Genomic DNA, 25306 nt, shown 5'->3' with positions numbered 1-25306 from the left:
TTATTTGTGTTTTGACTTTGACCTAATACTTCATCCATTCATTCGTTCATTCATTCGTTGTGTGAATCTCTAATATAAGTGAATAGCAGGGTCAGGGTTTTTCTGTTATCCTTGTATACAGATCCACTGCAGTTTGATGCGCTGCTCACTCAGAGATAAGATTATACATGTTCAGTCATTACGCTGACACCAGGAGCATAATGGCTGTCATTACGCTTTTTCTTATTTTAGGGGATAAAACCCCCTATAACTACAGATAACAGCAACCAATATGTAAATTATTCAAATGCATTTGATTAATAAGGGTTGTATTATTCCTTTTAAGTTCTGGAAATTAAATACGTTTTGTGGTTAAAGTTTGCTAAGTGTTATCAGTTGCTATGAATTTGTATAAATAGCTTAAACTAATATTGTCTAATCATAAACGATTGGTGTTGTATATAATACAGCTTTAAAAAACTTGAAGGATTTAGCTTTGTGATTATTTTTGTTTTTTCAAAGCCGGTGGCGTAACTGGACATTTTACTTTCTGACTCAGTCTTACTCAAGGAAGCATGAAGCCTGAGTCATCAGTAAAAAGTATAGTATAATTGTGAGGTTCTGCTCCTGTGGAACTAGCTCCCAGTTTAGATTTGGAGACACATGCTGTCTCTACTTTTAAGATCAAACAAAACTTTCCTTTTTGATTAAACCTCAGGTGACTCTGAACCATCCCTTAAGCTTTGCAGGCTCAGAGTGCAGGATGCACAGAGGTTCTCCTCCACTATGTAACTCTCAGTGCTGTCATCTCCTCAACCAGTTACAAGCAGATACCTCCCCTGCCCATATCCTGGTTCTGTCAGAGATTTCTTCCTGTTAAAAAGGAGTTCTTTCTATCCGTTGTTGCCAGTCACTTGCTCACAGGGGATTATCTGGTTGTTTGATCAGTTATGAATCTGCATTTGTGTTTGTAATAAATAATCTATTCCATATTTATTGATAGTAATTTAGTATTTATTCAGTAAAGTTAATTGTTGTTGTTATTACAGTGATTCATTTTTATTTATTTATACAAATACAATTAAACATTTTAAAATATATTCTTTTTAAGTCAAGTTAAACCTTACCTTTGATCTTTGTATTCATTTATTTATTTTTAATATTGATTCCATCTATTAATTTTGCGCACTCAGCCAATAGGCATCAGTATAAATAACAAAAATATCTTAAGAAGTTTCTTATGCTTCCACAAAGTGTCACAAAAATATCACCAAATTTTAATTTGCTCTTATATTTATCAGTGAAAACTACAGAAAAAATTCCATTCATCAATTTGTAGCACAATGCGAGTAAGAATGCAAACATACTTTTGGATCTGAGACGGGCTCAAACCTAATGGAGGTCATTAAACATGTAAATCAACAAAAAGTACAATTACATCACAGACCACAAAATATAAGGAGCCACCAACACACTGTAGAAAAGTTTGATTCTCTTCGTCCTCTCAAAAACATAAACAAAAACAAAACCCAGATGCACCAGGCCGTCCACTTGTTTAAATGACAAAAGTAACACTTTAAAAAAAATTACACTGAGCACACTAGATCTAAAGATGAGACCTGTTGCCATCCTTGTGTAATTTGGCATACTTGAACCTTTTTCCATCTCCGGTCTTCACAGCCACCCTTCCATTTAGGCCAATTCTGATGAGGCATCAGTGAACAGATCAGCTGAAGGGCCAGATGAATCTCTCAGGTTCGGTGTTAGCTCTGTTGTATTTTTACCTGTTTCTTAAAGACATGTAGTGTTCTTTTCTTCCATTTCCTTGAACTTCCTCAATTCTGTTCATTGTGAGATGGACAGAATCAACTATCTGAGGCATGCTGAGATATGTTAGCATTAGGTTAATTTTCAGTTTGGTGAGCTACTTGGGAATTACTTAAATACGATTATACCTTTTAAACTGTGTTACCGTTGACATTTTTCATAGATTCAACCAAAAACAAGGAAACAAATGTGTTTTCATGACAGGATGTTACTAACAAAATGCCAAAGATACAATTTAAAAATGGGTCTTCACTAAGTTGTCTGAGTGTAGACAAAACGCTGGTTCATCCCTTGAATTAGCTGCCTTTGAATTACTCATTGACTTATGAGTGACCTAAAATAAACATTTCACTGAAAATGAGTGAAAAGTCACCCAATGTCAAAAGAAAAACAAAAGAAAGCCAAGAGAACTATTAGTTAACAAAGCAGTCTGTGCCCTGATGCACTGGATTATAACATTAGTGAGAGGTGCTGGTTACTCCCATATCATCAGTGGTTTGGTATCTGATAGTCTGGTGTTATATTTTGCACCGCAGTGAGAAAAGGTAATTAAAACTGACAATGGATCAGCTGTCCCACTAGCGAGTAGATTCACAGTACACTTCCATTTTTTTAACCAACCAAAATAGGTCAAGGTCGGCTGTGCAGCAGGCAGGAATTGGACCTAAAACGTCAGACTTGGGAAACAAGAGGTAAACTTAGAAGCAGCTTTATTGCTTAGCCTTTACCAAAGCACAAAATAATAACAGCTCAACTAATTCTCATTCACACAATGAAGAGGGAACCAACCATGAGGGAGAACAAAAAGAGCAGATTGAGACTAAGACAATATGTCCACATAGGATGATGAGGAAAATACTAAAGGTGAGCAGATCCATCCAGATATTGACAGTATTAATACCAATGCTGGAAATGGTATCAGAGTGAGAGTATCTTGATAGGATTGATCCTTTGTTTCTGTCTTCTAAGTTCAGCAGCATGTAGCCCACTGAATGTCTTCAATTAGTTGTTTTTAGGAAATAAATAGATACACCTCAGACATGCACTCTGAAAAATATCTGAACCTTTTTGTGTTGACTATCATATCTATTTTATTTATATCCCATAGGACATTTAAACAACAGAAGTTGACCCAGAGTGCTTTAGAAACAGGCACATATACATTTCATGTTTAAAAAAAACAAACAAACAAACAAAAAAACAGTTTCAAATACATGAAAAGCTGAATGGTGTGTTTTGTTGTGCTAACTAATTATTGTGGAAATTAAAAATCACAGTGACTTAGTGGTTGTTAAAATTTAGAATTCAATGCAAATTCATGATGCTTCATCTCATAAATAATTACACACTGCTCTTTGATACATAAGCTGCTTATTAAAAGTTAAATGTATCAGTTTTGGTATTGGCAATACTAGCCATTTATTTTATTTTGGCATTGGATTAATACCAAAATTTAAAGTATCGCACACCACCACTAAATATAAAGCACAAGAGACAAGAGGCCACCAGATGAAAACAACTACCAGTGAGACCAAGCCTCAGACATACTAACTTGACACAGACTCAAAACACAGAGGCAAGACTGAACGAACAGAATGGGAATACATCAAAAACCATCAAGGAGCTAGAGGCACAGATACAGGTAATTGTTGTGAGTGAAGTTGCCCCCCCACCCTCTACAAATCAAACAAATTTGATGTCAAATGTTTGTGCAACATATATGGATATATGGACGTGTAGCCTAAGATCTATATTATTAAATGGTAAATATGTGACGGTCAGTATTCGGGTTGTTACTCTAAAAAAAAAAAGAAAAAAGAAAAAAAAAAGTAATTTAATAGTTACGCGGTAGGTTACTCAATTACTTTCTGGACAAAGTAATTTGTTACATTACTTTCTTGTTACTCAACAAAGTGACCTGAGACACATTGTCACATAATCATCAGGTAACAATAAAAACGTGAGGCTGCAGGAAGTCCTGGACTCAGATAAATGCAGGAAAACCAAATGGGCTGTTTCAACACATTATTACTATGTACAGGTAAACATTCAAACATGTAAAAATCAAAACATTTAAGCATTAAATATAAATGAAATATGGATTTACTTTAAAGTTGTGTTAGCAGTGTAATACAGCCATTTCTCTACTGGGCACAGTTCGCACTTTACCATCACGCTCTTGTCCTTTCTGCAATAAAAATAAAAGTAATCTGCACATCTCCACTCTAGCATTTTCCTCTTCCACCACACAAACTGAAATCAGTAAATGACTGTAGCACAACTGCACAGGAAGCAAAAAAACTTTTGTGTGAAATTTAAAAAAAAAATTCTGTCCAGCTTGCAGATAACTTTCGAACCTTTGTCACACAAATTACAACATATCTAGCCGTAATGTGATTACTGAACTAACAGTAATGCATTACATTATAGCATTACAGTAACACTAATGACAATGAGAGTGCATCAGACCATGTGAAAGAGTAATGTAAAAGTAATGTAACGAGCAGTGTAACAAATTTTATTCTCCTGCAAGTATTTTAGTAACAAAATGCATTACTTTTAAAAATGGTAATAATTAATGTATGGTAAATGGCCTGTACCCAGTCATCCACCCATTCACACACTGGTGGAGGCAGCTACAGTTGTAGGCACAGCTGCCCTGGGGCAGACTGACAGAAGCGAGGCTGCCATATCGCGCCATCGGCCCTTCTGGCCAACACCAGTAGGCGGTAGGTGAAGCGTCTTGCCCAAGGACACAACGACCGAGACTGTCCGAGCCGGGGCTCGAACCGACAACCTTCTGATTACAAGGCGAACTCCCAACTCTTGAGCCACGATCGCCCCATGTATACTGCATTTCTTATTTTAAATAAACAACACTAATTCTGATCACTTGGTAAGCAAAACAATTTTATTTCCATTTGTTTGCCATGCAATCCTGTGGTTTGAACAGAGGGAATTCCAGGTATTCTTTGTGCTTGATAGCCAAAAACACACAAATGACATCGTTAAGTGATGACATTTGACTAGTGTAGTCTGCCATTGTTGCTGTTACCCATGGCACTATGGACTTACCAGGAAAGTGAAGACATACACACGTAATGATGTGGTTTAGTGTTTCCAAACCGATTCTTAGGTTTTTACAAGCCCAGTACATGATTCTAGAAAAAGAGTAAGAGCTTGTAATCCATCAAAGGTCACTTTAAACCACGGTGTCAGCAGAGAGTCATTTGCAGAACATGAATGTTGGAGGAGTTGCGTATTAATGGAAGGACGATGGGACAGAAGCACACTCTGCACTCAGCATGAGTCATCCTTCATCTGACCTGTGGTACATTTGGTCGTTATGAAAATGCCACGACTGAGATTTTCATCTGTGCAATGATGGAAAAAACTAATGGGTCAAAAATTATTCTGGAAGACTTTACGTAGCATACTAAAGTCTTCCAACTAATTTTCTGCATTTTATTCTTTTGGCATTTTACCCTGCACCACAGTGCCTACTCTTACTGCCTTTTGCCACCTGCGACTCCACTTAACTGGTGCAGTGAAGAGTCCACATTTCCTCAATTATGTCCCATCTGTTAAACCAGCAAACAGTGGTGTATTTTGAATTATGAAATTCACTTGAACAATGCCTACATGTGTTAGCATTTGGCTTGTTTCTGAAGCCATGTTTTGTATTTTTTAGGTCTCTACCTACCAATATGCCACTTTATGACTACTAATTACCTGCACAACATTTAAATGCAGCTGAATTCAGATTTGCACACTCTGGTAGTTTTCAGTGCTGATTTTCTATTTTGTGTTTTTTGTGAGATTACAGGTCACTGCCTATTTTGACTAGCATTCATTAGTAGACTGCTGATAAAAGCAGGGTTTCACGATCAAACCATTGAAAGGCAAGATAAACTAAAATATAGGCACTGGCTATAATTACAGGAATGATTGAAGATCAGCAATAACAAAAGTTTCTATTGTTATATAACTGATATAAAGTATTCCAAAACATTTTCAGTGGCTATTTAAATACACTGAAGCCATGCACGGAATAGGTTATATGCAGCTTTTACCAGTGTGTCATCAGGCAGGCTGCAAATTCAACATTTCTAATAAAATGGTTCATATTCACTTACTATCGGTGTTACTCTTTCGACATGTGTTACAAATTGAACTGTCAGTTTTAGCTTTTTTGTACTGCAAATTCTTAGCTGAGATAAGATATATTTATTGCAAAAGTTTTTGTGTTAAAGCTGAAAAAACAAACAAATGAACAAAATGCCTTACATAAGTAAGATGAACTGAAACTCAATGGCCACTTTGGTAAATACACCTGTTTAGCTGCTCGTTATCAGAAATCTCTAATCAGCCAATCACATTGCATCAACCCAGTGTGTTTATGGATGTAGAGATGGTCGAGAAGACCTGCTGTAGTTCAAACTGAACAGAAAAGGGAAGAAAGGTGATTTAATCGACTGTGAATGTGCTGTAGGTGTTGGTGCTGGGTATTTTAGAGTCTTTCAGAAATTGCTAACCTACTGGGATTTTCTACTAGACCTTCTTCCGGTCTTGCAGAGAATGGTCTGAAAAGAGAAAATATCCAGTGAGCTGTAGCTCCCTCGGTCAAAATCTCTTGCTGATTCTAGACGTCAGAGGAGAATGGCCACACTGCTTTGATCTGATGGCAACATTAACTCAAATAACCACTTTTTAAAGCCAAGCTATGCAGAAAAAGATCACTCACTGCAGAACTCACAAGAGACGCTACTGTTGGAAATCAATGCAGCTTCATGCTACAGTTCATACAGCCTCACCAAAATTGGACAATAGAAAACTGGAAAAATGTTTCCTCGTCTGATGAGTCTCGAGTTTTGCTGTCATTTGGATGGCAGGTTCAGAATTTGGTATAAACAACATGAAAACTTGGATCCAACCTGAGCTTTTCCATATTTTCTTCTCCTCATTGGCCTACTGATAATCTAGAATGAAATTTAAAATCTTTCTCCTCACATGCAATGTCTTGACGATTTACAGATTTTATTGTATTAGTAACCCCAAACAGAGCACTTCGCTCTCAGACTGCTGGCTTACCTGTGGTTTAGGGCTGTTCGATATAACGATATATATCGGATGACGATATAAAAACGTCTATCGTTTCATTTTATGCTATCGCTTGTTTCATGGTGTCACAAAATAAACTGTTTACAGCATTTTTTCATCCTTTTGATGGTCACTGTAATGGCTATATTAATTTCTTCTTTCTCTCTTTCTCTTATATGTAATATAACCACACTACAGACGGACAAGCGCCTGTTTTTATGCGTTGTCGTTAGCAACAACAACGGTAACACAATCGCGTGTCCGCTTGTTTATGTTTCACATAAACCTTTCACAATAAAGCTCAAGATCCCGTTGAGACTTTTCAAAATAAACTGAATCACGTGAAAGAGCAGATTATTTACGGCTGAGAATTAAAAAAAGAGCCGCCAGGTGCTAAAAAAAAAAAAACCTTAGACTCAAACGTTAGAACAAGCTTTTCCCCGCAGCACGCCGTGTAATAAATACTCACAAAGAAAACGGCGGCCGTTACAACTTATGTCTAAAAATGTATTGTTTCATGCATCGGTTAAAACACTCGACTCCAGATACATGACGCACAGCTGGAAACACTTCCCGCAAGACGAGCTGCCTGAGATTCACATAATTTACAAAAAATGTTACATTTTTGTGATTTATATCGTTATCGGGATGATAGAATTCTTATATCGGGATATGAGATTTAGATTTTGTTCATATCGCACAGCCCTACTGTGGTTCCTAAAAATCCTAAAATTGAATTTAGTTGAATTCCTTGATGTAGTCACCTGCTGGTGGTGTAATAGTGTAGGGGATATTTGTATTGGCTCACTTGGACCACTTAGCATCAATTGATAAAAGGAATTCAACATTTTTCATATCACAAGCTTTGTGTGCAAGAGAAATGGCAACCAGCAGAGAGAGTGTCAGGAATAAGTAAAAGTGACCTTGAAAATTGTTTTTCTCTACATTAACATTCTGCAGGGATCAGAAGCATTTCTGAAAGTAGTATTCCAGTTTACCTTGTTGTTGACATAGACAGTGCTTCTGTACTCATGTCAAACTTGTCAGTCAAATTCATTTGACTCTTCTGGGATCCAGCAGGATATTCATGTATTACAACTATCAGTTCAACGCATCCACGTTCATGCTGACTACTCCTAGCTGCAGTTTCAATTTTCTCAACTGAAAAGCTGAAGAAACTCGAACTTCCCTTTATAAATGTTAATTTTTGGTCTTTTTGTTCACTTTCTCTCAGAGTACAGTGACATTTTTCTTTGTCCTTTTACGGCCCACTATTGATGATTGGTACTAGAGCACTCAGCCTCACGACAGCTGTCTCAAACACAAATCACGGTTAAATAAAAGAATTGTGCTGTAGGCGTCTTTTTCCCTGAACTTGTATATTGTTGCTCTAGCTGTTGTGCAATTGCTGGCTGATAATATGCAGCTTAGAAATTATTTCTTTCTTCACATATATATCAAATACTCCTCTCACCCCTGCAGGCAGTCTATCCTTCAAGTTTCACTGCTACCAGAGGCCTGGTACCAGTCAAAAGTTTGGACACACCTTCTCATTTAATAGTTTTTCTTTATTTTTACTACTTTCTGCATTGTAGATACATACTGACATCAAATATATGAAGTAAGATATTTGGAATTAGGCAGCAAAGAAAACATGATAAATAACTCTAAATATGTTTAATATTTTAGATTCCTCAAAGTATCCACCCTTTGCTTTGTTGACAGCACTACAAACCCTTGGCCGTCTCTCAGTGAGCTTCATGATGTAGTCACCTGAAATAGTTTTCACGGGTGAGAATTGTCAGAGTTCATTGGTGGAATTTTCTGCCTTCTCAATGGGGTCGAGACCATCAGTTGTGTTGTGTAGAAGTCAGGTTGGTACACAGCTGACAGCCCTTAGCCTATCAGCTAAGTAAAGAGATATGACAGTGCATCATTATTTTAAGAATTGAAGGTCAGTCAGTCTGGAAAATTGCTAAAACGTTGTCCCCAAGTACAGTTGTAAAAACCATTAAGTGCTATGATGAAACTGGCCCACATAAGGACCGCCCCAGGAAAGGAAGACCAAGAGTCACATCTGCTGCTGAGGATAAATTCATCCGAGTCACAAGTTAACAGCACCTTAGATTAGAGGTCAAATAAATGCCTCACAGATTTCCAGTAGGAGACACATCAACTGTTCAGAGGACTGTGTGAATCAGGCCTTTATGGTCAAATAGCTGCTAAGAAACCACTACTAAGGAAAAGCAACAAGCAGAAGAGGTTAGTTTGGGCCAAAAAACACAAGGAATGGACATTAGACCAGTGGGAATCTGTGCTTTGGTCTGATGAGTCCAAATTTGAGATCTTTTTATTTATTTGACCTCTGGATACAGACACAAAATGCAGTTCTTCATGGGTCATGAGACACGCATGTGTTTCCAAACAGCGAGTGAGGAGCACAAATGTATTTTCCGCTGTGTTGCCAGCAGCAAAGTGCTGAAAGCTGCAGGTCTTTGAGTGGTCCGGAAGGAGACTGGTTCAAATGTGAGTCATCCCCATAGATGCCCGCATTTCAAAGGGCAGCTTTGGAGCAGGAACAAGGATGTTTACACCCTGGTATAAAATAAAAAATTCTGTCTTTACTCTTGTGTGACAAATACACAAAGCATGATATTTTTTAATTCAAATGTTTAAGCTGTAATAAGGTTTATTTGTCATTGTTAGGGGCACAGCTGTTTTGATTTTAAGGTGGACGAAGACATAGGTGTCTGACATGTCTGTTTGCTGTGTGTCAGGTTACCTAATTTCGATCACGAAACTGTTCCGCTTTGGTGAGGGTCAGTGTCTGCATTATGGGCGCAGGGCATCCAGGCCCATTCAAAAATTGTCACCATGACCCCTCAGATGAATTCTCCTGTCAGACTTTAACAACTATGAGAAAAATTAAGTCATGTAGTTTGGTAATGAAAAAGTCATTGCTCCCTTCAATGCATTCTCCTTGGATCTCACAAATCTCCGCCCGTGTGTTACTGTCCAGTGCCTCAAGACTCCTCACATCACCAGTCCGCATATTATTCCCTGTTGCCAGTTTGCAAATAAATCTTTTAAGCCAGCCTTATTATGACAAGGTTATAATGTGGGTGTATTTTGGAGCATTTTAACATTATTATCTAACAAGTGGAGTGATATAGCTTTCTTAGTGGTAAAGCTAGGTATCTAAGATGATTACATACCAGCTTTACTGAGTTGAATTCTACTATATGTATATCTACTATGCTTGTTAAACTGTAATCAGTGGCATCAGCGTTGGTCCATATTGAGACTGTGTGAACTCCTGGGATCTGTAGATTCATTATCATTCTGTTCCAGGTGAATGTTCCTGGATAAATGTACCCATCAGGTCAAGTAAAAAATTTTCTGTCATAATGTGAATGAATAACTGTGTGGTTATAGCAACGCATCAACGCTGTGAAAAAGAACTACTCTTTTATTGAATAAACCTTTTACATTTTAGTTAGTGATTTTTTTTCTTTTCTATTTGGACCCATTTTTAAGGGTTATTTCTATGTAAAAGGTTTTTTTTAGTGTGAACATGCTTTCAGCCTGGAAAAGACAACAGCAAAAACCAAGAAAATTATGTACTAATCTATTTGTGTCTCTGCTGCATTCACATGGCCTCTGGTCAGTCTTCGCAGGATCTTTCGAACATATTTAGGTAGAAAAGAAAGTGCTAGTGTCAGATCCTATTTGGGCCGGGTGAGGGTCAGTGTCCGCATTATGGGCCCAGGGCATCCAGGCCCATTCAAAAATGTCACCGTCAGCTGAACTCTCCTGCCAGGCTTTAACAACCATAAAAAAAAAATTAAGTCATACAGTTTGGTAATGAATCCTACTCGGGCCAGCAGCTGTGGTGACAACATCTCAAAATCATGCACTTTTACATGATAAAAGTATCATATCATAATATCAGTGGTACATCATCTTCTTCCCTGGATGGTTTGCAGTGAAGTCCATGTTGGCAGTCTGGTTTCTTTGTACTGTTATAATTGGGATCTTCATTGGATCATGGTGTATGGTGGTTTCACAGGCTTTTTCTTTTTTTGCTCTAAGCATGTCACCCTACCACTACACTCACTGGACACTTTATTTGGTGTACCTGTTCATCTATTTGTTAACACTAATATCTAATGAGCCAATCACATTGCAGCAAGTCCATGCATTTAGGCATGTAGAAACAGCAATGACAACCATCTGAAGTTCAAACTGAGCAACAAAAGGAGGGGAAAACATTTAAGTGACTTTGAATGTGGCATGTTTTGCTCATGTTAGATGGGCTGGTCTGCGTGTCCCAGAAACTACTGATCTACTGTGTCTGTGAAGGTTCTCAGTCATCCAGGTCATCGTAGTCAAAGGAGCTTGCAAAGAAAAGCATCTGGACTTCTTTAAGTTACTTGAAGACATTTCACCTCTCATCCGAGAAGCTTCTTCAGTTCTAAGGTCAAATGGTGGAGAGTCCCAGATATAAACCTAGTGGGAGAAACCCCCCACAGAGGGACAAAAGGACCCCCTGATGATCCTCTAATCGCCTGAGCCATTGAGGTTGCCGTTCTCTTCAATGTGCACAGTGCAGTCCAGGAAAGGCAAACAGTTGTCCTTTGTGTCTTCCCTGGTGAACTTGATGTTTTTTTCCACAGCGTTAATGTGCGCAGTGAAGGATTCCACTTCTTGTGTCTTGATTTTGACCCAGGTGTCGTCTACATATCTGTACCAGTGGCTGGGTACTCTTCCTTTGAAAGAGCCAAGAGCCTTCCTTTCCACTTCCTCCATGTAAAGGTTGGCTACAATAGGTGACACGGGGGAGCCCTCAACATCGAAGTTTACCGGAAGCCCACACACACGGACCAGTACCTCCTCTTTGACTCCCATCACCCTCTGGAACACAAATGTTCCCTCTAAGCCTGAAGGAAAAAAGAAGGAACACACACATGTAAAGGAAGCACTCAAAACGTGCGGCTATCCTAAATGGGCGTTCTTAAAGTCAGCAAAGAGGCACAGAAAAGAAGACCAGACACCAGCGAGGGAGGATAAGAAGGACAGACGCAACAACATTGTCATCCCCTATGTAGCCGGTGTATCAGAGTTTTCTCCCAGCATGACATCCCGGTGCATTTCAGACCCAGCAACACGCTCAGACAAAAACTGGTTCACCCGAAAGACAAAACACCAAAACACAAACTTAACAATGTGGTGTATGCTGTACAGTGCAGCGAGGAATGCCCAGACCTCTACATTGGAGAGACCAAACAGCCACTTCACAAGCGCATGGCACAACACAGAAGAGCCACCTCCACAGGACAAGACTCAGCAGTCCATCTGCATCTTAAGGATAAAGGACACTCTTTCGAGGATGCCAATGTTCACATTTTGGACAGAGAGGACAGATGGTTTGAAAGAGGAGTGAAAGAAGCCATCTATGTCCACTGTGAGCGACCATCTTTGAACAGAGGCGGGGGTTTACGACACCAACTCTCTGCCATCTATAATCCAGTTTTGAGATCCCTTCCCAGACGCCTTAACGCCCACTCACATCCTGGGCCATCTGATCTCAGGAATTCGCATGATAAGGTGGGGCCAGGTTTCACAATGAGCTCACCCGAATCTCTGGCTGATTGGGACCCACACCCAGTTTCACACCTTGGCTCAGGCGATTAGAGGATCATCAGGGGGTCCTTTTGTCCCTCTGTGGGGGGTTACTCCCACTAGGTTTATATCTGGGACTCTCCACCATTTGACCTTAGAACTGAAGAAGCTTCTCGGATGAGAGGTGAAACATCTTCAAGTAACTTAAAGTCCAGACGCTTTTCTTTGAAAGCTCCTTTGACTACTGATCTACTGGGAAATAGCCATATCTGGGGTTTACAGAGAATGGTGTAAAAAAGACAAAATATCTAATGAGCTCCAGTTTTCTGGGTGAAGTTGCCTTGTTGATGCCAGGGATCAAAGGAGACTGCTTCAAGCTGACTGGAATGCAACAGCAAATAACCAATGGACACATCAAACTTTTAAGCAGCTGGAATACAGCAGCAGAAGAGCACACCAGATGCCACTTCTACCATCTCAGAAAAAGAAAATGAGTATGGGCTCACAAAACTAGATGACAGAAGATTGTAACAATTCAGCAATTGATTGAGTAATGCTACTGACCGTGTCCATTCCTTTATAAGCACTGTGTACCCACCATCCAGCATGATAACACATGTCACGAAGCTCAAATATCTCAAACTGGTTTCTTGAACATGACAGTGAGTTCACTGTACTCAAGTGGCCAAAATCTGAGGAATGTTTCCAGTACCTTGTTGAATCTGGAGACACTGAAATCTGCAGGCTGATATTTTAAGAACCTTAGGTGCCTATTAAAAGGTTTTTAGAAATTTATTTTTTCACAATATATGACTTCTGTACATAAGTTCAAATAATTCTTCAAATGAAATCAAAAAGATTTTATTTTCCAGTCCAAAATAAGTTAACAGATGAATCGGTTCATGAATTCACGATTGCTCTGGAGTGAGGCTTGCTCTTATCTTTGAGATGATGTTCCCAGCTGCTGATAACCATGATAAAGCTGCTCTCTGTCACAACTTCAGTCATTTGAGAGGTGCATGAGCCTCTTTTCAGGACAAACTCATCTATACGCCTTTGATTAATACTATTAAAACACAAAACTGAATTATAAGAGGCCGTTACTAATCACAAATTTGGTTATATATCAGTTTCTCAGATGGTGTAGATTTCAATGCCAATTAAAATCTTTTAACTGATTATGTATATCATTAATTATTGACATTGTCTAACCCACAGATTAACTACCCAACGTAAGGTGGAATAGGTTTCAGAATAAACGCTAATATTAATGTGAGAAAAAATAGGAGAAAGTGAAGCTACTTCAGTCTAATGGTTCACTGTTGCATTTCACTCATTAGCTAACAAAACTGAAACAGTGTTTGCTTAGCAAGTATCAACCTGAGAAGTTTTTTTTGTTGTCTGTGAAATGCTTTCACATTTTTTAAAACCTCAGTTTCCATTTTCTTTCATCCTCCTCTGTTACATTTGGCTACATTCTTCTTTGTTAGTATTGAGTGAAGTCTTGGCAGATGATATAGATCAGGGGTCACCAACACTGTGCCCGCGGGCACCAGGTCGCCCGCAAGGACCACATGAGTCGCCCGCGGGCCTGTTCTAAAAATAGCTCACCTTAACAACTTACCAGTAAGCTGCATCTATTTTTATTTTTTCTTGCTATTTTTTTTTAATCACAATTGCATTGGCGTTAATTTGTTAGAGATAATATATAAAAAAAAATGTTTATTATTAAATATTAGATCATGATCTAATATTTAGTGCTAGCTGGTCTCCACGGAAACCGTTGCCGTGAAGACCAGCAAAGGCAAAGGTGAGGAGATGAGGAAAACATGGCGGAAAAAAGGAAGAAAACATAATTTTCACAGTGAATGGGAGGAAGAGTTCTTTTTTACCTCTGTGAAAGATTCATGCGTGTGTCTCATTTGCGGGGCAACTGTGGCAACGGCAAAGCGGCACAACGTGGAGAGACATTTCCGAACGTGTCACACAAGCTACCATGCTAACTACCCAAAGGGCAGCACACTGCGAGCGGAAAAGGCCCGCGAATTAAAGGCAGGTTTGAGCAAACAGCAGTCTTTTTTCACGAGACCGGTGAAAAACTCTCAAAAAGCAACCGAAGCCTCATTTAGAGCTACACATTTCATGATTAAGAAAAAGAAGGCATTTTTAGACGGGGAGTATTTCAAAGAAGCAATGATGATAATTGCAAAAACTGTGCTTAAAGACGAGAAATATGGAAACGATGTAATCTCCACTCTCTCTGATGTCCAGCTGGGGGCAACTACAATTGTTAGAAGAGTGTCGGCTATGTCCGGGAACTTGGCCGATCAGTTGGATCAGGATCTGGCAAAGTGCAGTTGGTTTAGCATCCAGTGTGACGAGTCCGTCGACAGCAGCAGTACAGCACAGCTGATGGTCTTTATCCGGATGGTATTTGATGGTTTCTCCACAAAAGAAGAACTTCTGACACTACTGCCGCTAAAGACAACAACGAAGGGAGTTGACATCTATAACGCGGTGAAGGAGTTTTTCGCGAAGAAAAAGGTACCGTTGGAAAAGCTGGTATCAGTGACTACCGACGGGGCTCCTGCTATGATCGGCCGACATACGGGATTCATCGCTCACTGTAAAGGTGACACAGAGTTCCCAAACTTCATGCATTACCACTGCATCATTCACCAGCAGGCGTTATGCGCAAAGGTGATCGGCTTTGAGCACGTCATGACTCCCGTCGTGAAGATCATAAACAGCATCCGCTCCAGAGCTAAACAGCACAGAACATTCAAGGTGCTATTGGAGGAGCTGTCAGCTGAATATGGTGACCTGCTACTACATACGGAAATCCGATGGCTCAGCAGGGGACGGATTTTGCTTCGTTTTTTGTCACTTTTGGGTGAAATCAAGGAGTTCATGCAATCCAAAGGGGAAGACACATCTCTGCTGGAGGACACTGAGTGGACACTTGACCTTGCGTTTTTAACAGACATTACTGGGAAACTGAACCATTTGAACTGTGAGCTGCAAGGCAAAGGTAAGACTGTTGCTGACATGATTAGTGCTTTAAATGGATTTAAAGCCCAGATGAACATTTTCTCTGTGCATTTACAGAGAAAAAAGGTGCTGCACTTTCCCTCTGTGCAGATGGTGCTGAAAGACAATGCTTCTGCATCTGAGACTTTTGACAAAGTTGCAGAAAAGTACACTCAAGTCATAAACCGACTTGGTCAAGAGTTTGAGAACAGGTTTTGTGACCTTGATCAGCTTGAGCCATGTGTCTCATTTGTTTCCAATCCTTTCATGAATGTGGACACAACATGCATTGCTGAGCAACTAAGTTCAATGTTCAGCTTGGATGCTGGACAGGTGGAAATCGAAATTGTAACATTGCAAAATGACGTCCACCTCAAAGCCTATCTGGGTGCACCAAACTTTTGGTGCCTTGTTGACACAGAAAAGTACAGTGGTGTGTGCACAGCAGCTATGAAGGTTGCCAGCCTGTTTGGTTCAACCTATCTTTGTGAATCAGCCTTTTCTGACATGAACTTCATCAAGAACAAACACAGAACACGCCTCTCCGATGCACATCTGCAAGACTCACTCAGAGTTGCAGTGTCAAGTTATACCCCAGATTACAACACACTGGTGAACAGCATGCAATGCCAGGTTTCCCACTAACAGACAAAGAAAGCCATATTAGATGTTCTCAGTGGCAACATTACAGTGTCATGTCAAAGTTGAATTTAATTATTGAAAAACAAATGTGTTTGTTAAGTGTAACATGTGACAATTTGCTTTAAAATGCTGCCAATTTGGTGAAAAGTTCTGTAAAATTTGAAAGTTGATTTTTTGTATGTTACATACATACAAAAATAATGTATGTAACAGTGCATGATTTGTTAAAATTTGTTAGTGGTAAGTGAAAATGTTGTAGAAGTGATCACTTCAAAATGTAAATACTTGCAGAGATATATAGAAATAAAGCGTTGCATATTGATATTTATGTTTCCTACCTTGTTTCCTAATTGCATTCTTTATAATTATGGTGAAAAATAATTAACATAATTAGTGTCCGTACATAGATGAATATCATTAATTATTAATGATAACACATAATTAAGTTAAACTGAGGAAATTTGTTATTTGAGAAGTGTGTGTCAAACTGGTAGCCCTTCACATTAATCGGTACCCAAGAAGTAGCTCTCACTTTCAAAAAGGTTGGTGACCCCTGATATAGATGATACTGCCCCCATGGCTTCCTGTAATGTACTGCAGTTACAAAAACACATTTACTAGTATTAGTATACAACAATAAAATTCAGCGTCAACAAATTTTTGTAGTTGACGTCATCAATTATGCCGACACATTGTTGCAGCCCTAAAGATGAACAACCATATTTGCATATACAGCAATTGATTTTTTTTTTCCATTTTGTTCATTATTTTTTGCCTCCTGCCATTTCTCACCTCCTGAAAGCACAAAATAGTGAACCACAGAATTCTGACAAACAACCAGGAATCATCAGTATTCCAAATAAGCAGGACTGAGCCAAGCAGTCATGTAATGAAGCTGTTCTATCCTCCTGACTACCAGGAAAAAAAAATGTTGTCCAATCAAAAAAAATTTTAAATCCCCCAATGTTTGTAAAGTAATTAGAAGACTGAAATAATTTTTTGGGAAAAAAAAGTTTACATTTTTTAGATATCACATGTCCACTGCAGAGGACATTGGAAGGCCGAACGTGTAAAAATGAACTTTGATGGCAAACATTTGCTTCAACTCTTCACCAAGGAGAAGTTTGAACTCAAGGAACTGTAGTGGTTTCTTCCCCCAAAACTGCAAGTCACTGCTATACTGAAGCCACGAGTTGGTGATTGCCAGATCAAAAAGTAGAAAACTGCACATACTGTCAATTTCTGAGTGTGAGAGACCATCCTGTAGAAACTCAACATTCAATATGGTCCACGTCACCTATATTGGTAGTGTACTCAGCAATTGCCAGTGGACTTGGCACATGGACAAACCTTTTGTTTTTCTTAAACCATCTTGTGCGTCTGTCCTGAGGTTGATTGCCATAGGCAGAGGATGCCATGACAACTGTCCAACCACTTAATGACAGCAAGTTCAGGTCTGAGTACCATCCCTGATGCTCCTCCTTTCTTCTTCAAGGGCTTATTCCCTATGATCTTCTTCATCAGACAACTCAAGATCTGAGTTTCCCTCATCAAACTGCAATAAATTTCTTTCTGCTTCTAAAAAGGACTCCTTTTCTGGTCATTTAAAAAACAGAACAAAATGGAAGAAATGACTACAAATGTCCACTACGGAGGACATTTTTTTTTTTAAACACTTCAATACTATACTAAAATGAAGTTAGAATTAAGCATACTATGTTTTAATGTGTTATTAAGAGACTTATTTAAAATATGCTAACATTTATAGCTAAAAATTCCCCAATAAGAAGTTTTATGCACTTACTTTTCTTCTTCTCATAAAATGTGCTTGCAGCGATGGCTGCCATGTTCCTTAATGAAAAAACTAATGTTCCCAAAGCTCCACCCCTTCACATTTGGTATCATTGGAAAGCCCTAAATGTCCTCTGTAGATACCAAAAGGAGGTAATTCTGTAGTATGCAGTGCATGGGAGATATTCAGGTTTAGAAAGGTGCTCTACAGAGGACAAATTTGCATTGCTGGTAGTCAGGAGGCTATATGGATATTGCTTTTCTTCAGAATATGTCTACTGCCCATAAACATGTAGTGAAATCAGAAGCATATGTATTTTTTTCATTTTTAGCTTTTTTCTTTTTGTTTTCTTCCACATGAAGAACTAAAGATAATACATGTTGCTGTTTTTGAAACCAGCTGTTATTGTCTAATGATAATTCAGTTTTATTCGCTTTAAAAAAAAGTATTTTTACAAAAAGTTGACAGGTGTGTTTATAGCTACTATTCTGATCAGTGTTGCCAACTTAGCGACTTTGTTGCTATATTTAGCGAGTTTTCAGACCCCCTTGGTGACTTTTTTTTTCTAAAAAAGCGACTAGCGACAAATCTGGCCACTTTTTCTGATGTTATTGGAGACTTATTTATGCTGCTGTGGGCACCTCACCCGTGCCAAAGCCCCCAGCTGCTATCAGGGCAGGAGATGTGCACACCTGTGCGTCCAAACTGCAAATGAATCACGCACGAGCGAAGTCAGTTCTTTTACTCTTATGCTGTTTTGTGGATCACAAGGTTTAAAACTACTTATACACACACACACACACACACACACACACACCCCCCCCCCCCTATTTCAGGTCACTTTTTCCGGTCCAAGCCGGATAAAGGAGCAAGGTTGGTATTGTGACATGGAAAAAAAAAAACAATTGCTAAAAGAAATTTTATTTGTAATTCTAAATAAATTCTAAATGCATTTAGAACGTTTGTTACTCACTTTATGTCTCTTCCACGATGTTATTTCTCTCTCCAACAACGTAGGTAACAATGACATTAGCATGACCAATTATGCAAATTAGGCAAGGACGTCGTTTAGCGACTTCTAGCGACTTTTAGGACAGCCAGTAGCGATTTTTCTTACTGAGGTGTTGGCAACACTGATTCTGATATCCTGTGTGGTAAAAAATAAGCTGTTGTCCTCCATGGATTGTAAGATTTGAAAAGATAAACACAGCTTCCAAATTTTAAAAATGAAGCCAGCACAGTTCAGTGCAGGGTTGCTTGCTGTGCTTTCAAAAAGTAGTTTGACTGCATCAAAGTCTCCCCCGCGCAGACATCTGTTTTATATTCTGTTCCAAATATTACTAAATAGAACAGATGCTCATTTTTTTCATTACGAGTTTAGAGCAGGGCTGGACTGGGACAAAAAAAAAAATCAGCCCGGGCATTTTGACTAGAGACCGGCCCACCAGGCATTATAGGAAAAGCCATAAAGCCTTTGAATGAAAACAAATGCTGTTGTGACAGTGATGTACACTATCTTGTTGGTATATGTATGATTTCTATACATTTTACATCAGATAAAAACTTTGGTTGTAAGATTCAGATAATTATTTAATAAAAGCGAGACATTTTAAATGAGAATAAGAAAAAAGTATTTCTTTGTGCCCCCCTTTCCCTGTTAATGCCCTACCTGGCCCCCCTGGAAAAACTTTGCTAGACCCGCCCCTGCACAGTTACCAGCTGTCAGCTACATAGAAAAGGATCCTGGTGTCATTTGTCTCTCAGAAACAGTTCATAACTTCCCTTCAACTCATTCATGTCACCTAAAAGGTAAACCTGTTTCTCCATCACCTCTTCAGCTCTGATGATTCAGTAAGGACATCTCCTGGTTTCATCTTCATGTTTCCCTCAATATCCATCCATTCCCTTCCGCTTTTCCTCATCAGAGGAATTTGTTAATTTGTTATATACCTGTTAGAATTGTAGAAGCATGTGTAAATTAGCAGCAAAACAAGTGCAATTAGTTTGTAAAAGCTGCACTGTTGATAAAATATGAAGCAAAATAGAAATGGCCTCGACCATAACAAGGAAGTTCGAGTTCTATCAGGCAAGCAAGGTAACAACTTGGCAGGCTGCTAATGAAAACTAATGTGAAAGTGGTCACAAGTGGATCAGGCAGAACAGACGATGTAACCCTGTTTCACCTTCAAGTGGGCAGTGGGAGTAGCAGGATGTGCACTGCAGCATGAAAAACACCCTGATGAAACATTAACAATTACTTTCTTTGATAATGTCAAGTAAACATGCAAAGCGCTGATAAGAATGGCATTACCAAGCGAAGCTCTTTATCTACAAGCAGATCTTATCTATAACTATAACAGAATTTTTCTATAACTAAGTTTACACTGTTTAAACAAGGATCCAAAGCCTGCACTGCAGCTTATTGTTAGAAGAAAAACTCAGAAAAAAGGTTTAAAAAAAATGTTCTGCTGGCATTTAATTTGAAGATAAGAGAAGCGTTTTGCAAACACTTTGAATCCCCAGGGGTTAAATATCTCATACTGTCTTTCTGCTCAAACAAAGTTTTTGTCACCTCCATAAAAAATAATCTAAGTGTGTGTGTGTGTGTGTGTGTGTGTGTGTGTGTGTGTGTGTGTGTCTTTGAACAACTGTACAAATCCCGTGTCCTGTTATTTTTCTCTCAGCCTTTCTCAGTAAAAATATGTTTTCATGTTCAGCTGGTGTTTTCAAAAGTGGCTTAATGCTTCTAGCACTTTTTGTTTTATGCAAATCCTTGCTAGTTGCCAGAAGCTTTTTCCTCTGTTCCCTAACTCATACAATTGCATCTTATAACTTTGAGAGCATTCAAACTCAGAAGGGTTAAATTATATTGATTTTGTACCTAAGACAAAAAGTAAATTTATAAATTTAAACATTTATGTTCTTCGATCAGTCCCTTCTTGTTTTAAACAATTCAGGGAGAGAAGAGTAAAAACACACACATAGTATACAGAATTAAATAGGGAAAAGTTTTTTTTTTTGCTGTTGTTTGTTTTTGACTATATTTCTTGAAAATCAAATATTCAGTATAAGCACCAACCTTAGGAGCTCAAACAAAATCAAATTCAAAAATCAGCCTTATTCAGTCCTTCTTAAGGCTGCCTTCAAAAGTCCCTGCTGACTCGTGTTAAAATGCACCAATTTAAAGAAATAAACCTTTCATCTAAAGATGGTCGCTAAAAGTGTAGACAGCGATTGCTATTTCCGCTTTTATTTGACCTCCATGAGACTGATGAGAAAAATCTGGTCTTGGCACATAAGTGCTACAGTACCTGTTCACCTGTGCACAAAAATAATGAAAGCAAGTGAATTTAACTAGAAAGCAACAGTCCATTCTATGTTGTTAGCATCTCAAATTCATCAGAAAAGCTGAACCCTTCAAAGAGCGCAAAATGTGGTTGAAAGACTTCTGAGGCTTTCAGCATCTCCATGGCGACAACCTGTGTGAGACTAAGCATGTGAAGCTGGAAACGGGCAGAAACCACACAGATGTGTCATGCATAGAGCTCACAGCATATACTGGCTGCTAATAGTTTTAATTTCCTCTTGAACACATTTTCTTTGAGGGGAGCACATTTTCTCGTAACTGTCTAAAAATCTGAATTTTAAATCGTTTTTTAAAATATCTACAGCACATCAGCAGTAACGAGCATTCTGACTGGTTTACCAGCATTAGAAGCCCAGCTCCATGCATTAAAAAAAAGACTTACTTCTTACTAGCAACAGTGCCGCACTTATGGACACTCTCGAATCCTGCTAAGGCATTTTGGCAGTTGGTTTTTTTTTGTTTGTTTTTTGTTTTTTGCTAAATGGAAAAGTGCATTCCCGCTGACCATTTTTAAGCACAGCAAGAGATATCAGTACACAAAGACGTGCTGTTTGAACAGTGATATTTCCAGTGTTGGGACTAACGCGTTATTAAGTACATTATTAAAAACAGTCCAGCCCTGTGTGCAGCTCATCTGCAGTCTGGTGTTACCTACATCTTCCTATTCCGAGTTCTGAGTACAATCAAAATCACCACGACTGCAGTTTTTGTGTTGGATGTAAAAAGCGCACATGACGCTGTGACGTAGGCTAGAATCATGGCAGCAGTCAATGACGGTCCAGGTGTGGGATTTCTCTCGTGGAAATATGCACATTATTTTTCCTTTCTATTGGTAGGTGGCACAGTGCACTTGTGGCAAGTAAGCAAGCTAGAAGACTGGCAAAGTTATGGAAGCAGCACATTAACAAGAGAATTCTGAGTAAAACCAAAGTTACTTTCCCTAGTAACTAGTTACTTTGAAAGTAACGAGTAACTTGAAGTAACTGAGTTACTTTTGATGGAACTAGTAATGTAACTAAGTTTCTAATTTAAAGTAACTTACCCAACACTGGATATTTCTGATGGCTGCACATGCCACTGTGAGACTAATGGAGGTAATGGAGCACTTTGCATGTACCTGCTTATTCTTACGCAGCCAACAAAAAGCATATGCATACAGCACCACTTCACACACAAAATCTAAAAATGTTTTCAGCTTGCTAGAATAATAATTTAATGGAATTCATAGCCAAAGAAAGCTCACTTTCCTGTGCAATGCTTTAAGGCTCTACTATTTAGAACACAGTTTGTCACCTCCAGATTGAATTATATGATACAGACAAAGATAAAGTCTGTTCAAGCAGCTAGGGGTTTTTTGTTATCTGGGGTGTTTTTTGGGTGAGATTCACCCTTTATTCAGTGTTTGATGTGAGAATATAATCTTTCAAGCGCAGGTTCTACAAGTGCTTTAGTCGTTTGAAAAAGACATGCTCGACTGGAGTTGGGGGAGATGCAGTTTATGTTAGATGAAAGGCACAGCTGATGAGATGGGGTGAGAATACAACCCTTCTCATCACAAACGTCAAATGAAAGCACATCAAAATGCCTTATTTTTCCATCGCTATTAAAGTAAACATTTGGCAAGTGATGATAAAGCAGTCGACTCTGTACTGAACAAAAATGCATAAATACACACAATGTACAATGTACTGTTTTAAAATAAGGAGGATTTAAAATGTATAACGTGCTGGCAGAAAATTGCCAGGACATTTTCTGTGTTTTATGGATTTTATTTTATTTTTTTCTTCTTAAAACCAGGTTTAAGCCCTGATCTTGCACATTTTCAAATTACCTGTATATCATTCTGTTTTAGGTTCACTCCATATTTTTCCCCTGGCCATCCACACTGCACCTGCGTGGCTCTATACTGAAGCTGTAACGTTTCTTTCAAAGCCTCTGCCGGAAGTGGCTTAAGCACATTAGCTTAAGTACTGCACACTACTTAATTACAATTTAGAGGCACTTCTGTTTTTTCATTTTGAGAAACTTTAGACTTGAAGATTTGCCAGCGGTATTTTTCTTTGCTTGTTTTTAGCAACAGAAAAATACACAAACAAGTTATGAAATCTGAACCGTAATATTTGATATTTATTTATTTATTTATTTTTAAAGTCTGTTGACTAATCATCTGCTGAAAGATATTTCAGAGTTTTCAGTGTATCCAGGAAATCCAGATAAGGGATATCCAGCTCAAAACTTCCTGTGTCATGTGTTGTTGTTTTTTTAATATGCAACAATTTTTAAAAAGCTAATAAAAGGCTGCGCTTTCATCTGATAATGGCTATGGGATTTCATTTTGGCAAATGCAATCATTCTTTTGCTCTCCAGACAGGCTGTTTATTAGTGATGGGACGTTCTGTATCGAGGCTTCGGAGCGTGTGTCGAGTAATGGAGGGGGCGTTTCCGCGAAGCGCGTATCGAGGCTTGCTTCATTTATGGGAGGAGCTGAAAATGATGACGTCCGAAGCCTCGCTGCCCGGCTGTACCACGTGACTGGTTCATGAAGCGGTTCGAACTTTGCCGCAAATAATCATTTTCCATACTGCCAGCATAAATATACACAGTATACTGCCATCACTACACTATAGGTGTTTTACACACTCCTTTTGTTGTTGACATTTACAGGCTGTGTGCAAAATGCCACACTCTTCAAATTCATGCCAGCTATTATTTTTACGTCCAGTAGGTGTCCTGCTAGAGCAAATGAAGCTTCATGAAGCTTCGCGTTGGGGTGAACCAATTGGATGAAAAGCTCCAGTGCTTCATGGGGCTTCATCTGCCCATCACTACTGTTTATCTGAATGCAATGAAAGCCTGCTAGGACTCTGGCTCTGAATGAAAACCAGGAAGTTTGCAGTACCATAAATCTCTGTATATAATTGTGATGGATGCATGCAACCACACAACTGCGATACTTAGTTACCTGACCTCCGCTCCAGTCCTTCCTGGTTTGGCTGAAAGAGGAGGCTGAGGGTGGAGCTGGTTTAAATGCAGAAGCCAATAAAGTGGACTGGACCATCTATTGTGATCATGCAGGGGGAATGGGGTTCTTCTTGAATGATGGTTAGCTGTTATCTCTTTAGTTTTCACCTTTGGTGTATATAATGGTTTATTCATTTGCTATATAACTGGAGCTGTTTCTCATTTGGGCAGGTCAGTTTGTTGAGTTATGTTTTTGTTAAATGACTTTTGAGTGGCGGTCTGTTAAGTTAACCTCTTTTATGGGCCCACTTGGTTCTTAAAAACTTTATTTTTTGTTATTTTGAATTTTTGTAATCATCTTGTCCTTTTTGGGGGTATAATAAAACCCATTTTTTTGAAGATTACATTTGTGCCTGTGTGTTCCTGGCTGCTTGGATCATGACAATTGGTGGCAGCAGTGGGATACAGCCAGTTTAAAAAAAATACACACACACACAAAAAAGGCACAGTTGTTTTTTTTGGGGGGGTTTTTTTTTTTGAGATTTAAGATTAGTTTATTTAATAACCATTTCCACAACAACCAACATTCAGAATTAGCATCATCACAATATTTCATATCAGGATACAATGATAGAATCTGAGACACAAAGGCTATATACACTACACAATTAAAAACCAAATGATGAACCAGATAACTAGTGAATAAGATAATTAGCTAATCAAATTATTCAAAAGACACGTTTGATGCATTACAACAGAATAGAAAATTATTTTCACAAGGCACATTTATTGAACAACAATGGGACTGTCTTGCATGCAAATGACTATTTGCATGAGATAAAAGTTTCAGGGTTTTTTTTTTTTCTCCCCACTCCTTATCAAACCATGCAGAGAGGAGCAAGGAGTGTGAGAGTAGTCCGAGGAGATGTACCAAGCCAGCAAATGGGCTCAGAAGGACAAGTCGATGCAGAACAGGAGGAGAATGG

The 25306-nt window shown here is 38.7% G+C and overlaps 1 protein-coding gene across 1 annotated transcript in view; it reads left to right on the top strand.

Moving 5' to 3' along the window:
* Positions 1-25306, top strand: part of cdk2ap2 (cyclin dependent kinase 2 associated protein 2) — a 44892-nt gene that overhangs the window by 7122 nt on the left and 12464 nt on the right. The window lies entirely within an intron of this gene.

Source organism: Mchenga conophoros, linkage group LG6 (assembly GCF_057382185.1).
Source record: "Mchenga conophoros isolate Kocher_MC1m ecotype Shallow Benthic linkage group LG6, M_conophoros_male_GT1.1, whole genome shotgun sequence".
NCBI classification, from domain to species: Eukaryota; Metazoa; Chordata; class Actinopteri; order Cichliformes; family Cichlidae; genus Mchenga; species Mchenga conophoros.
The sequence above is the reverse complement of the archived record's forward strand: the minus strand, read 5'-3'. Positions and strand labels throughout refer to the sequence as shown.